Source organism: Platichthys flesus, chromosome 10 (genome assembly GCF_949316205.1).
Source record: "Platichthys flesus chromosome 10, fPlaFle2.1, whole genome shotgun sequence".
NCBI lineage: Eukaryota > Metazoa > Chordata > Actinopteri > Pleuronectiformes > Pleuronectidae > Platichthys > Platichthys flesus.
The window spans coordinates 24,277,636-24,290,303 of record NC_084954.1 but is presented as its reverse complement, the minus strand read 5'-3'; the positions used below and the strand labels follow the sequence as shown (position 1 = coordinate 24,290,303).

Below are 12,668 nucleotides of genomic sequence, written 5' to 3'. Positions count from 1 at the left end.
AGATTTGTGCCAAGAGGTTAGCTTGGACATCCAACACTTGTGGATTATCGCTTCTCGGCCTTTTGGCTAAGATCTAGCCAGGTGAGAAGGGTTTGCGGACGTGGATTGTCATAATGACGTCAGCAACAGTTTCACAGCAGGGACTTCCCGTGCTGAAAAATACTTTGAGATTCATTTGGAAGAGTACTGAAGTTTTTTTGGATAGGAGAGAATTTGGAGTTAATATTCTTTTTGGAGCCCTGTCCCTCAAGATAGATGACCTCCTCTGCTTGCAGAGAAATGCCACCGACCGTTTTTTTGATGTTACGTTCTATAATCTCACCAAGATGGAGGAAACGAAAAGGTTGGCTGATCGTTTGGCTGATGGACCACTGAGGGAGTACCAGATTCAAAGCCTTTGCCGAACTGGTGAGCGGGTTATCACAATTCATAACTATAATCCCTGGGTAACTGAAGAAGCAACCAGATACTTCCTTTCTAAGCATGTGACAGTGATTTCGAGCATGAGGGAAATCAGGGACTCTCTTGACGTTTGGACTGGAAAAAGACAATGTCGTGTGCGGCTGAAGGATGACCCAGATGGTCACGATGGCTACCACCACCCCCCTGCCTCCTTCACCATAGGCACAAATAGAGGATATCTGTACTACTCAGGCCAGCCTATTTACTGCAGAAAATGCACAGACTTTGGTCACACGGCAGAATCCTGCACGCAGGTGAGGTGCAGAAATTGCAAGGGTCTAGGACACAAAATGGGGACTTGTGACCGTTCCAGAAAATGCAATCTTTGTGGGTCTGAAGGACATTTATTTAAGCACTGCCCTGAGGTCCGCTCCTCCTATGCAAGCATTGTAAGGCGACCAATGTGCGAAGATCCTGATGCCTCCTCCCTGAGAGCAATTAACGAGGTAATTGATCAAATGTTTGGTGACAATGAGATTGAGGCAAATGTGGTTGATCCACCTGAACGAGCACCTCCCCCAGAGAAGAAGAAGGGGGAGGAGACTACAACCTCAGAGGAGAGCCAACCTGTTCCTGAGTGGACCACAGTGGAAAGCAGGGGAGGCAAGGGGAAAAAAAGGAGGATCGAGACAAGCGCTGTGCCCCTGGGAGTGGATAGCGTGTTCAGTGTTCTTTCTGAGGTTGTGGAGGAGTCGCAGGAGGAAGGGGAGATGGAGGGGCTGCAGGTGAACAGCGATCAGGATGTGAAGGCTGCTGCCAGGGTGGATGGGCTGGAGGGTGGAAGCATGGACAAATTCCAGTGCAGACTGAGGTGACAGACTCTGACGGCAGCATGCCCCCGTCCGGGTGTGTCCTGGTGGAGTCCCTGGCTCCGAACAACTCTGACAGGGATTTGGTTTCAGAGCAATGCTCATTGCTTCCAGAGGGTAATACCCCCAACTCAAGGCACGCGGTGCCCGAGGAAAAGACACATAGGGAAGGCATTGAATTTGACTGTGAAGTTGAAAATTAGAGAAAACACAGTGTCTCGTCTTTGATGGTTTGTTTGTTTGTTTTGTTTTTTGTCTCATTCCTCATTTACCAGAATGTCCTCATTACATATAGTTTCCATAAATGTTAGAGGTTTGAGGAACAAGGCCAAAAGGGAAGTGGTCTTTTCTCATTTATGTTCAATCAACTTTTCTTTATGCCTTTTGCAAGAGGTCCACTTGAAAAATGAAGACGACGTGAACCTATTCTCAAAAGAGTGGACCAAAGGTGAATCTAGGTGGAGCATTGGGGGGGTCCATTCATCTGGGGTGGGAACACTATGTGGGAATAATGAAGTCCAAGTGGTTGGCAGTTTTTCAGTGGTACAGGGGAGGGTTTTGGTAACAGATATTGACTGGAAGGGAAAGGGGTTAAGAGTTATTAACATATATGCCCACTCTTCTCCAAAGGAGAGAAGGGAGCTTTTTCTTAGTCTGGACACTGCTTTCATGACCAACCGCCATGTGGTAATTGGAGGAGACTTCAATTCCCAAAGTGAGGGCAGCAAGGCCGAGGCCAGTTTAATAAATATTGTTACAAAGTATAATTTGGTGGATTCATATAAAAAAGCTAACCCAGACGATCTTGGCTTCACATGGTCAAATAGTAGAGGGGCGAAGAGTAGGATAGACTATATATTTTGTCCGGTAGAATTTCAGGTGACAGGGGCGAAAGTATCACCAGTTTTTTACACAGATCACAACATGCTCTCAGTAAAACTAACCTCAATGATGATCAAAAATGGTAAAGGGTATTGGAAATTAAACAACAATATTCTAGAGCTCCAGCAGTTTAGGGTAGCATTAAAGTGTTTTCTAAAAGATTGCTTTCATATGAGAGTATTTTATGAAAATGTCTGTGAATGGTGGGAAAGCACAAAGCTGCGTATTAGATACTACACACAGAATTACTCAAAAGAATCAAGGAAAGAGGAATTTAAATTATACTACCGACTGCAAAAAGCCATAAATAAATTAATGGAACAGAGAAATGCAGGTGGACAAAATGATAAGGACTTGCTGAAACATTTGCAAGATAAACAGAGGTTATTTTTTCACAACAGAGCAGAGGCCTATAAATTCCGGTGTCTTAGAGAGAAGTGGGAGAGTGACGAAAAGTGTTCCCCCTACTTCTTTAGACAGTCCAAAGCACAGGCAAAGAGGAGGAGCATAGTTTCCGTTTTAAATGAAACAGGTGAGGAGATTAACGATCCTGATGGGATTGCTCAAGTTATCTCTAATCATTTTTCTACGTTTTTTAAAGCAGAAAAGGTTGACTACATGAAAGGTGCAACATATAGACAGATTCATACCTGAAGATCTGAGAACAGAGCTAGATAAAGATTTTACTTTAGAAGAAATCCTGAGGGCAACCATGTCTTTGAAAAAGGGCAAGGTGCCAGGAATAGATGGGATCACAAAATAATTTTATATAATATTTTGGGAAGACATTGGGTCATGGCTGTTAGAGTTGTTCACTTATATATGTACATCTGGGATTATGGGGGAATCCATGAGAAAAGGGGTGATATCCCTGCTGTTTAAAAAAGGTGATGTCAACAAAATATCAAACTACAGGCCTCTAACAATGCTTTGTACAGATTATAAGATTTTTAGTAAGGTTTTGACAAACCGTTTGGTGTCAGCTCTACCCTTAATCATCGGCTCAGATCAGACATGTGCAGTACCTGGCAGGCAACTAAACTGGAATTTACAAATGCATAGAGATATACTATCTTATTCTCAGGACAGAAATATACCACTAATTGTCCTCAGTCTTGACCAGGAAAAAGCCTTTGACAGAGTTGATCACAATTTTTTGTTTAGGACACTAAAGAAATTTGGCTTCGGTGCTAGATTCAGGAGTTGGTTGAGGATTTTATACACAGAAGTCGGAAGCAGTGTTAATGTTAATGGCAACCTTGGTGAATTCTTTAAACAAACCAGAGGGGTCAGACAGGGATGTCCAGCATCAGCCCCCTTGTATGTGCTATTCATTGAAACGCTGGCATGTGCAATCAGGAAAAATGTTAACATCAAGGGTATACAGCTGCCTGGTGGTGAATCCTTGACCATATCCCAGTATGCAGATGACACTGTACTGTATTTAAAAGATGATTTCTGTCTGCGCGAAGCTATGCAGGTCATCGACACATTCTCAGTTGCTTCTGGTTCTAGAGTCAATACAGGAAAATCCCAAATCAAATACTTTGGAAAGTGGAAGGACAGAGTTGATAACCCTTTAGGGTTCTCTCTGTGTGCGGGGCCAATGACTTTACTGGGAATATCCTTTGGAAATAACAATGATGGAGAAACTAATTGGGAGACAAAATTGGGAAAAGTGCTGAAAAAACTAAATATGTGGAAATTAAGAAGGCTGTCCATTAGTGGTAAGATTTTGGTTATTAAATCTGATTTATTGCCGACATTACTTCATGTGGCTTATATTTTCCCCATGCCGGCTTTAGTTTGTTTAAAACTTCAAAAATCTCTGTTTCAGTTCATATGGGGAGGGTATGAATACATTAAAAGAGCTACAATGTATCAGCCGGTCGAAAGAGGTGGTAGGGACATGCCAAATTTAGGTTTGAAGTTCAAAGTTTTGTTTTTTTCAAATACATGTAGAATAATGTTAAACCCACCTGAACACAAATGCCAACCATTGATTAAATTCTGGCTCTCTATTCATCTGAGACCTCTTGTGGCGAAATGGGAAAACAGTTTTCCGAAAGCAGAGGTCATGCCAGATCATTATAAAAAAATGATAAGTTGGGCAAAGAAATACAAGGAGTGTTGGAAAAGAGATTCAGTAGTTAATCACAAAAAGCTGTATGAAACGTTGATTGCTAAGTTTGGCCCTAAAAATGGTTTGCATGTTCATAGTGACGTGTGGAGAAGAACCCAATGCAAGAGTCTAGAAAACAGATTAAGAGATTTTAATTGGTTGGTGCTTCATAGGAAATTACCTGTGAGGAATACTCTATTTAATCATGATTTAACATTAAATAGGATATGCCCAAGACGTGGATGCAATGGGGTAGAAACCGTGGAACATGCATTATTTGAATGTCCCTTTGCAAAACAATTGTGGAAGAAATTGGGCCAAAGATTCGGTTTTCTAAAAGAGGTGAACTGGGAAAAAGTTCTGTTCATGGATTTTAGTTTAGAGGGGGACAAAGGTGTGTGCAAAGCCTTAGAACTTACATCAATTGTGAAGGCTAAGTTATGGGAGGTAAGAGGTAGTATAATAAATGAGACGGAAAAGTGGTCGATAGAAAACACTACACACAGTATTGAAGACATTATGCGGCGAAAACTTAAATTGGAGGCGAGCAAATGGGGCATCGACTCAATTAAAGATCGATGGAAAATTATTTTTGACAATCTGTAGACTGAACTCATGAAAGAGTCTTTTATTGTACCTCCTCTTATTTTCTTTTAGTCCGATAGAATTCTGGAGGTCTTAAGGTGTGGAGAGATGATGAACTTTGTAATGTAAAGTATTGTACCGCTCATGAGTGAATTAAATAAAAAAATATTCCAAAAAAAAAAAAAAAAAAAAAAAAATCTGTTCTTATCAGTTTAATATCTGATATGTCCTCTATATGAGGACTACATATTAAGCAGATTTTTGGCAAGAGGAGCAGAAATTTGGAGCTTGCTCCCTTCTCTCCACGCATCGACCTAGCATTGCAGTGCCGCTGGGAACGGTGCACTCTGTTCTTACCTTGTAGAAAAGCAAACACTCAAACAATTGTGGAGGTTTCAAGGTGAATTCTACACTGGGTCAATGAAACTGAGGGAATGGCCTGGCAGAGTTTGACAAGTGTGCAAAACTGCTCTGATGACTCACTGCCTTGTGAAGCGATTATGCATGAATCTGCACGGGGTCACAATGAGCATCAACTGGATTCCAAATAGAATCAGAAGCATTTGTCAAAAACTGAAACGTGTTTTCACTCAACATCTCCTGGGAGACTTGGTGAGAAAGCAGAGTCCGCTTTTGGACCCAATGTAAGTGGTTCAGGGATGTATTGCTTAAAAAGGCTTAAAAGCCAATCACTAGTCAGGGCAGGAGCAAATAAAGCCTTGTATAATTTGTGTTGGCAGATGGGGGCGTGGTGGGAATGTTGTATACTAGAATCTGACATGCGGAAAGCAAAGAGAGGCCCACCGCGAAGGTGGTGACTGTCACCGAGAGGCTCCACCGCTGCTCTCGAGCAGAGGGCCATGCTGACTCTGGTTTCTCTTCATAACGCACAAGTCTTTCGCCTTTTACTAAAGACTTCCGTGGAGAGGAACAAACATGAGTTGAATCTATTTTTGGCAGGCTTTGCTGTATGGCTGAGCCTTATGAAATTGTGAAAAGTCAAAGAGCTGTCTAGGTCAGCAATCAGGTGTCCACAAAGGAGAGCTTGGGCGGAGGTGATGAGCAGCCATTGTTATGCACACCTACAAACGGGGTACCACAGCAAGGGAGATTTGTGCCAAGAGGTTGGCTTGGACATCCAACACTTGTGGATTATCGCTTCTCGGCCTTTTGGCTAAGATCAAGTGTAGTCTGTTCTTATCAGTTTAATATCTGATATGTCCTCTATATGAGGTCTACATATTAAGCAGATTTTTGGCAAGAGGAGCAGAAATTTGGAGCTTGCTCCCTTCTCTCCACGCATCGACCTAGCATTGCAGTGCCGCTGGGAACGGTGCACTCTGTTCTTACCTTGTAGAAAAGCAATCACTCAAACAATTGTGGAGGTTTCAAGGTGAATTCTACACTGGGTCAATGAAACTGAGGGAATGGCCTGGCAGAGTTTGACAAGTGTGCAAAACTGCTCTGATGACTCACTGCCTTGTAAAGCGATCATGCATGACTCTGCACGGGGTCACAATGAGCATCAACTAGATTCCAAATAGAATCAGAAGCGTTTGTCAAAAACTGAAACGTTTTTTCACTCAACATCTCCTGGGAGACTTGGTGAGAAAGCAGAGTCCGCTTTTGGACCCAATGTAAGTGGTTCAGGGATGTATCGCTTAAAAAGGCTTAAAAGCCAATCACTAGTCAGGGCAGGAGCAAATAAAGCCTTGTATAATTTGTGTTGGCAGATGGGGGCGTGGTGGGAATGTTGTATACTAGAATCTGACATGCGGAAAGCAAAGAGAGGCCCACCGCGAAGGTGGTGACTGTGACCGAGAGGCTCCACCGCTGCTCTCGAGCAGAGGGCCATGCTGACTCTGGTTTCTCTTCATAACGCACAAGTCTTTCGCCTTTTACTAAAGACTTCCGTGGAGAGGAACAAACATGAGTTGAATCTATTTTTGGCAGGCTTTGCTGTATGGCTGAGCGTTATGAAATTGTGAAAAGTCAAAGAGCTGTCTAGGTCAGAAATCAAGTGTCCACAAAGGAGAGCTTGGGCGGAGGTGATGAACAGCAGCCATTGTTATGCACACCTACAAACGGGGTACCACAGCAAGGGAAATTTGTGCCAAGAGGTTAGCGTGGACATCCAACACTTGTGGATTATCGCTTCTCTTCCTTTTGGCTAAGATCAAGTGTAGTATCTGTTCTTATCAGTTTAATATCTGATATGTCCTCTATATGAGGACTACATATTAAGCAGATATTTGGCAAGAGGAGCAGAAATTTGGAGCTTGCTCCCTTCTCTCCACGCATCGACCTAGCATTGCAGTGCCGCTGGGAACGGTGCACTCTGTTCTTACCTTGTAGAAAAGCAAACACTCAAACAATTGTGGAGGTTTCAAGGTGAATTCTACACTGGGTCAATGAAACTGAGGGAATGGCCTGGCAGAGTTTGACAAGTGTGCAAAACTGCTCTGATGACTCACTGCCTTGTAAAGCGATCATGCATGACTCTGCACGGGGTCACAATGAGCATCAACTAGATTCCAAATAGAATCAGAAGCGTTTGTCAAAAACTGAAACGTGTTTTCACTCAACATCTCCTGGGAGACTTGGTGAGAAAGCAGAGTCCGCTTTTGGACCCCATGTAAGTGGTTCAGGGATGTATCGCTTAAAAAGGCTTAAAAGCCAATCACTAGTCAGGGCAGGAGCAAATAAAGCCTTGTATAATTTGTGTTGGCAGATGGGGGCGTGGTGGGAATGTTGTATACTAGAATCTGACATGCGCAAAGCAAAGAGAGGCCCACCGCGAAGGTGGTGACTGTGACCGAGAGGCTCCACCGCTGCTCTCGAGCAGAGGGCCATGCTGACTCTGGTTTCTCTTCGTAACGCACAAGTCTTTCGCCTTTTACTAAAGACTTCCGTGGAGAGGAACAAACATGAGTTGAATCTATTTTTGGCAGGCTTTGCTGTATGGCTGAGCCTTATGAAATTGTGAAAAGTCAAAGAGCTGTCTAGGTCAGCAATCAGGTGTCCACAAAGGAGAGCTTGGGCGGAGGTGATGAGCAGCCATTGTTATGCACACCTACAAACGGGGTACCACAGCAAGGGAGATTTGTGCCAAGAGGTTAGCTTGGACATCCAACACTTGTGGATTATCGCTTCTCGGCCTTTTGGCTAAGATCAAGTGTAGTATCTGTTCTTATCAGTTTAATATCTGATATGTCCTCTATATGAGGACTACATATTAAGCAGATTTTTGGCAAGAGGAGCAGAAATTTGGAGCTTGCTCCCTTCTCTCCACGCATCGACCTAGCATTGCAGTGCCGCTGGGAACGGTGCACTCTGTTCTTACCTTGTAGAAAAGCAATCACTCAAACAATTGTGGAGGTTTCAAGGTGAATTTTACACTGGGTCAATGAAACTGAGGGAATGGCCTGGCAGAGTTTGACAAGTGTGCAAAACTGCTCTGATGACTCACTGCCTTGTAAAGCGATCATGCATGACTCTGCACGGGGTCACAATGAGCATCAACTAGATTCCAAATAGAATCAGAAGCGTTTGTCAAAAACTGAAACGTTTTTTCACTCAACATCTCCTGGGAGACTTGGTGAGAAAGCAGAGTCCGCTTTTGGACCCAATGTAAGTGGTTCAGGGATGTATCGCTTAAAAAGGCTTAAAAGCCAATCACTAGTCAGGGCAGGAGCAAATAAAGCCTTGTATAATTTGTGTTGGCAGATGGGGGCGTGGTGGGAATGTTGTATACTAGAATCTGACATGCGGAAAGCAAAGAGAGGCCCACCGCGAAGGTGGTGACTGTGACCGAGAGGCTCCACCGCTGCTCTCGAGCAGAGGGCCATGCTGACTCTGGTATCTCTTCATAATGCACAAGTCTTTCGCCTTTTACTAAAGACTTCCGTGGAGAGGAACAAACATGAGTTGAATCTATTTTTGGCAGGCTTTGCTGTATGGCTGAGCGTTATGAAATTGTGAAAAGTCAAAGAGCTGTCTAGGTCAGAAATCAAGTGTCCACAAAGGAGAGCTTGGGCGGAGGTGATGAACAGCAGCCATTGTTATGCACACCTACAAACGGGGTACCACAGCAAGGGAAATTTGTGCCAAGAGGTTAGCGTGGACATCCAACACTTGTGGATTATCGCTTCTCGGCCTTTTGGCTAAGATCAAGTGTAGTATCTGTTCTTATCAGTTTAATATCTGATATGTCCTCTATATGAGGACTACATATTAAGCAGATATTTGGCAAGAGGAGCAGAAATTTGGAGCTTGCTCCCTTCTCTCCACGCATCGACCTAGCATTGCAGTGCCGCTGGGAACGGTGCACTCTGTTCTTACCTTGTAGAAAAGCAAACACTCAAACAATTGTGGAGGTTTCAAGGTGAATTCTACACTGGGTCAATGAAACTGAGGGAATGGCCTGGCAGAGTTTGACAAGTGTGCAAAACTGCTCTGATGACTCACTGCCTTGTAAAGCGATCATGCATGACTCTGCACGGGGTCACAATGAGCATCAACTAGATTCCAAATAGAATCAGAAGCGTTTGTCAAAAACTGAAACGTTTTTTCACTCAACATCTCCTGGGAGACTTGGTGAGAAAGCAGAGTCCGCTTTTGGACCCAATGTAAGTGGTTCAGGGATGTATCGCTTAAAAAGGCTTAAAAGCCAATCACTAGTCAGGGCAGGAGCAAATAAAGCCTTGTATAATTTGTGTTGGCAGATGGGGGCGTGGTGGGAATGTTGTATACTAGAATCTGACATGCGGAAAGCAAAGAGAGGCCCACCGCGAAGGTGGTGACTGTGACCGAGAGGATCCACCGCTGCTCTCGAGCAGAGGGCCATGCTGACTCTGGTCTCTTCATAACGCACAAGTCTTTCGCCTTTTACTAAAGACTTCCGTGGAGAGGAACAAACATGAGTTGAATCTATTTGTGGCAGGCTTTGCTGTATGGCTGAGCCTTATGAAATTGTGAAAAGTCAAAGAGCTGTCTAGGTCAGCAATCAGGTGTCCACAAAGGAGAGCTTGGGCGGAGGTGATGAGCAGCCATTGTTATGCACACCTACAAACGGGGTACCACAGCAAGGGAGATTTGTGCCAAGAGGTTAGCTTGGACATCCAACACTTGTGGATTATCGCTTCTCGGCCTTTTGGCTAAAATCAAGTGTAGTATCTGTTCATATCAGTTTAATATCTGATATGTCCTCTATATGAGGACTACATATTAAGCAGATTTTTGGCAAGAGGAGCAGAAATTTGGAGCTTGCTCCCTTCTCTCCACGCATCGACCTAGCATTGCAGTGCCGCTGGGAACGGTGCACTCTGTTCTTACCTTGTAGAAAAGCAATCACTCAAACAATTGTGGAGGTTTCAAGGTGAATTCTACACTGGGTCAATGAAACTGAGGGAATGGCCTGGCAGAGTTTGACAAGTGTGCAAAACTGCTCTGATGACTCACTGCCTTGTGAAGCGATTATGCATGAATCTCCACAGGGTCACAATGAGCATCAACTGGATTCCAAATAGAATCAGAAGCATTTGTCAAAAACTGAAACGTGTTTTCACTCAACATCTCCTGGGAGACTTGGTGAGAAAGCAGAGTCCGCTTTTGGACCCAATGTAAGTGGTTCAGGGATGTATCGCTTAAAAAGGCTTAAAAGCCAATCACTAGTCAGGGCAGGAGCAAATAAAGCCTTGTATAATTTGTGTTGGCAGATGGGGGCGTGGTGGGAATGTTGTATACTAGAATCTGACATGCGGAAAGCAAAGAGAGGCCCACCGCGAAGGTGGTGACTGTGACCGAGAGGATCCACCGCTGCTCTCGAGCAGAGGGCCATGCTGACTCTGGTTTCTCTTCATAACGCACAAGTCTTTCGCCTTTTACTAAAGACTTCCGTGGAGAGGAACAAACATGAGTTGAATCTATTTTTGGCAGGCTTTGCTGTATGGCTGAGCCTTATGAAATTGTGAAAAGTCAAAGAGCTGTCTAGGTCAGCAATCAGGTGTCCACAAAGGAGAGCTTGGGCGGAGGTGATGAGCAGCCATTGTTATGCACACCTACAAACGGGGTACCACAGCAAGGGAGATTTGTGCCAAGAGGTTAGCTTGGACATCCAACACTTGTGGATTATCGCTTCTCTGCCTTTTGGCTAAGATCAAGTGTAGTATCTGTTCTTATCAGTTTAATATCTGATATGTCCTCTATATGAGGACTACATATTAAGCAGATTTTTGGCAAGAAGAGCAGAAATTTGGAGCTTGCTCCCTTCTCTCCGAGCATTGGCCTAGCATTGCAGTGCCGCTGGGCACGGTGCTCTCTGTTCTTACCTTGTAGAAAAGCAAACACTCAAACAATTGTGGAGGTTTTAAGGTGAATTCTACACTGGGTCAATGAAACTGAGGGAATGGCCTGGCAGAGTTTGACAAGTGTGCAAAACTGCTCTGATGACTCACTGCCTTGTGAAGCGATTATGCATGAATCTGCACGGGGTCACAATGAGCATCAACTGGATTCCAAATAGAATCAGAAGCATTTGTCAAAAACTGAAACGTGTTTTCACTCAACATCTCCTGGGAGACCTGGTGAGAAAGCAGAGTCCGCTTTTGGACCCAATGTAAGTGGTTCAGGGATGTATCGCTTAAAAAGGCTTAAAAGCCAATCACTAGTCAGGGCAGGAGCAAATAAAGCCTTGTATAATTTGTGTTGGCAGATGGGGGCGTGGTGGGAATGTTGTATACTAGAATCTGACATGCGGAAAGCAAAGAGAGGCCCACCGCGAAGGTGGTGACTGTGACCGAGAGGCTCCACCGCTGCTCTCGAGCAGAGGGCCATGCTGACTCTGGTTTCTCTTCATAACGCACAAGTCTTTCGCCTTTTACTAAAGACTTCCGTGGAGAGGAACAAACATGAGTTGAATCTATTTTTGGCAGGCTTTGCTGTATGGCTGAGCCTTATGAAATTGTGAAAAGTCAAAGAGCTGTCTAGGTCAGCAATCAGGTGTCCACAAAGGAGAGCTTGGGCGGAGGTGATGAGCAGCCATTGTTATGCACACCTACAAACGGGGTACCACAGCAAGGGAGATTTGTGCCAAGAGGTTGGCTTGGACATCCAACACTTGTGGATTATCGCTTCTCGGCCTTTTGGCTAAGATCAAGTGTAGTATCTGTTCTTATCAGTTTAATATCTGATATGTCCTCTATATGAGGACTACATATTAAGCAGATTTTTGGCAAGAGGAGCAGAAATTTGGAGCTTGCTCCCTTCTCTCCGAGCATTGGCCTAGCATTGCAGTGCTGCTGGGCACGGTGCTCTCTGTTCTTACCTTGTAGAAAAGCAAACACTCAAACAATTGTGGAGGTTTTAAGGTGAATTCTACACTGGGTCAATAAAACTGAGGGAATGGCCTGGCAGAGTTTGACAAGTGTGCAAAACTGCTCTGATGACTCACTGCCTTGTGAAGCGATTATGCATGAATCTGCACGGGGTCACAATGAGCATCAACTGGATTCCAAATAGAATCAGAAGCATTTGTCAAAAACTGAAACGTGTTTTCACTCAACATCTCCTGGGAGACCTGGTGAGAAAGCAGAGTCCGCTTTTGGACCCAATGTAAGTGGTTCAGGGATGTATTGCTTAAAAAGGCTTAAAAGCCAATCACTAGTCAGGGCAGGAGCAAATAAAGCCTTGTATAATTTGTGTTGGCAGATGGGGGCGTGGTGGGAATGTTGTATACTAGAATCTGACATGCGGAAAGCAAAGAGAGGCCCACCGCGAAGGTGGTGACTGTGACCGAGAGGCTCCACCGC

General features: G+C 44.2%; 15 non-coding genes across 15 annotated transcripts; all 15 read left to right on the top strand.

Annotated features, from left to right (window-relative positions):
- The first annotated feature begins 5,025 nt into the window (after nt 1–5,025).
- LOC133963011 (U2 spliceosomal RNA) lies at nt 5,026–5,211 on the top strand. Its single transcript, XR_009922558.1, has one exon. It is a non-coding gene; the product is annotated as a U2 spliceosomal RNA (small nuclear RNA).
- A 513-nt stretch (nt 5,212–5,724) lies between these two features.
- LOC133963360 (U5 spliceosomal RNA) lies at nt 5,725–5,837 on the top strand. The gene has a single exon (XR_009922863.1). It is a non-coding gene; the product is annotated as a U5 spliceosomal RNA (small nuclear RNA).
- Nucleotides 5,838–6,014: 177 nt separating this feature from the next.
- On the top strand, nt 6,015–6,204 carry LOC133962968 (U2 spliceosomal RNA). Its single transcript, XR_009922530.1, has one exon. It is a non-coding gene; the product is annotated as a U2 spliceosomal RNA (small nuclear RNA).
- Nucleotides 6,205–6,717: 513 nt separating this feature from the next.
- LOC133963359 (U5 spliceosomal RNA) lies at nt 6,718–6,830 on the top strand. The gene has a single exon (XR_009922862.1). It is a non-coding gene; the product is annotated as a U5 spliceosomal RNA (small nuclear RNA).
- A 180-nt stretch (nt 6,831–7,010) lies between these two features.
- LOC133962947 (U2 spliceosomal RNA) lies at nt 7,011–7,202 on the top strand. Its single transcript, XR_009922510.1, has one exon. It is a non-coding gene; the product is annotated as a U2 spliceosomal RNA (small nuclear RNA).
- Nucleotides 7,203–7,715: 513 nt separating this feature from the next.
- On the top strand, nt 7,716–7,828 carry LOC133963763 (U5 spliceosomal RNA). Its single transcript, XR_009923247.1, has one exon. It is a non-coding gene; the product is annotated as a U5 spliceosomal RNA (small nuclear RNA).
- A 177-nt stretch (nt 7,829–8,005) lies between these two features.
- LOC133964190 (U2 spliceosomal RNA) lies at nt 8,006–8,197 on the top strand. The gene has a single exon (XR_009923658.1). It is a non-coding gene; the product is annotated as a U2 spliceosomal RNA (small nuclear RNA).
- A 513-nt stretch (nt 8,198–8,710) lies between these two features.
- LOC133963826 (U5 spliceosomal RNA) lies at nt 8,711–8,823 on the top strand. Its single transcript, XR_009923309.1, has one exon. It is a non-coding gene; the product is annotated as a U5 spliceosomal RNA (small nuclear RNA).
- Nucleotides 8,824–9,003: 180 nt separating this feature from the next.
- LOC133962707 (U2 spliceosomal RNA) lies at nt 9,004–9,195 on the top strand. Its single transcript, XR_009922283.1, has one exon. It is a non-coding gene; the product is annotated as a U2 spliceosomal RNA (small nuclear RNA).
- Nucleotides 9,196–9,708: 513 nt separating this feature from the next.
- LOC133963857 (U5 spliceosomal RNA) lies at nt 9,709–9,819 on the top strand. The gene has a single exon (XR_009923337.1). It is a non-coding gene; the product is annotated as a U5 spliceosomal RNA (small nuclear RNA).
- A 177-nt stretch (nt 9,820–9,996) lies between these two features.
- Nucleotides 9,997–10,188, top strand: LOC133962952 (U2 spliceosomal RNA). The gene has a single exon (XR_009922515.1). It is a non-coding gene; the product is annotated as a U2 spliceosomal RNA (small nuclear RNA).
- A 513-nt stretch (nt 10,189–10,701) lies between these two features.
- Nucleotides 10,702–10,814, top strand: LOC133963358 (U5 spliceosomal RNA). The gene has a single exon (XR_009922861.1). It is a non-coding gene; the product is annotated as a U5 spliceosomal RNA (small nuclear RNA).
- A 177-nt stretch (nt 10,815–10,991) lies between these two features.
- Nucleotides 10,992–11,183, top strand: LOC133962951 (U2 spliceosomal RNA). The gene has a single exon (XR_009922514.1). It is a non-coding gene; the product is annotated as a U2 spliceosomal RNA (small nuclear RNA).
- Nucleotides 11,184–11,696: 513 nt separating this feature from the next.
- On the top strand, nt 11,697–11,809 carry LOC133963357 (U5 spliceosomal RNA). The gene has a single exon (XR_009922860.1). It is a non-coding gene; the product is annotated as a U5 spliceosomal RNA (small nuclear RNA).
- A 177-nt stretch (nt 11,810–11,986) lies between these two features.
- Nucleotides 11,987–12,178, top strand: LOC133962855 (U2 spliceosomal RNA). Its single transcript, XR_009922423.1, has one exon. It is a non-coding gene; the product is annotated as a U2 spliceosomal RNA (small nuclear RNA).
- The last annotated feature ends 490 nt before the right edge of the window (nt 12,179–12,668 follow it).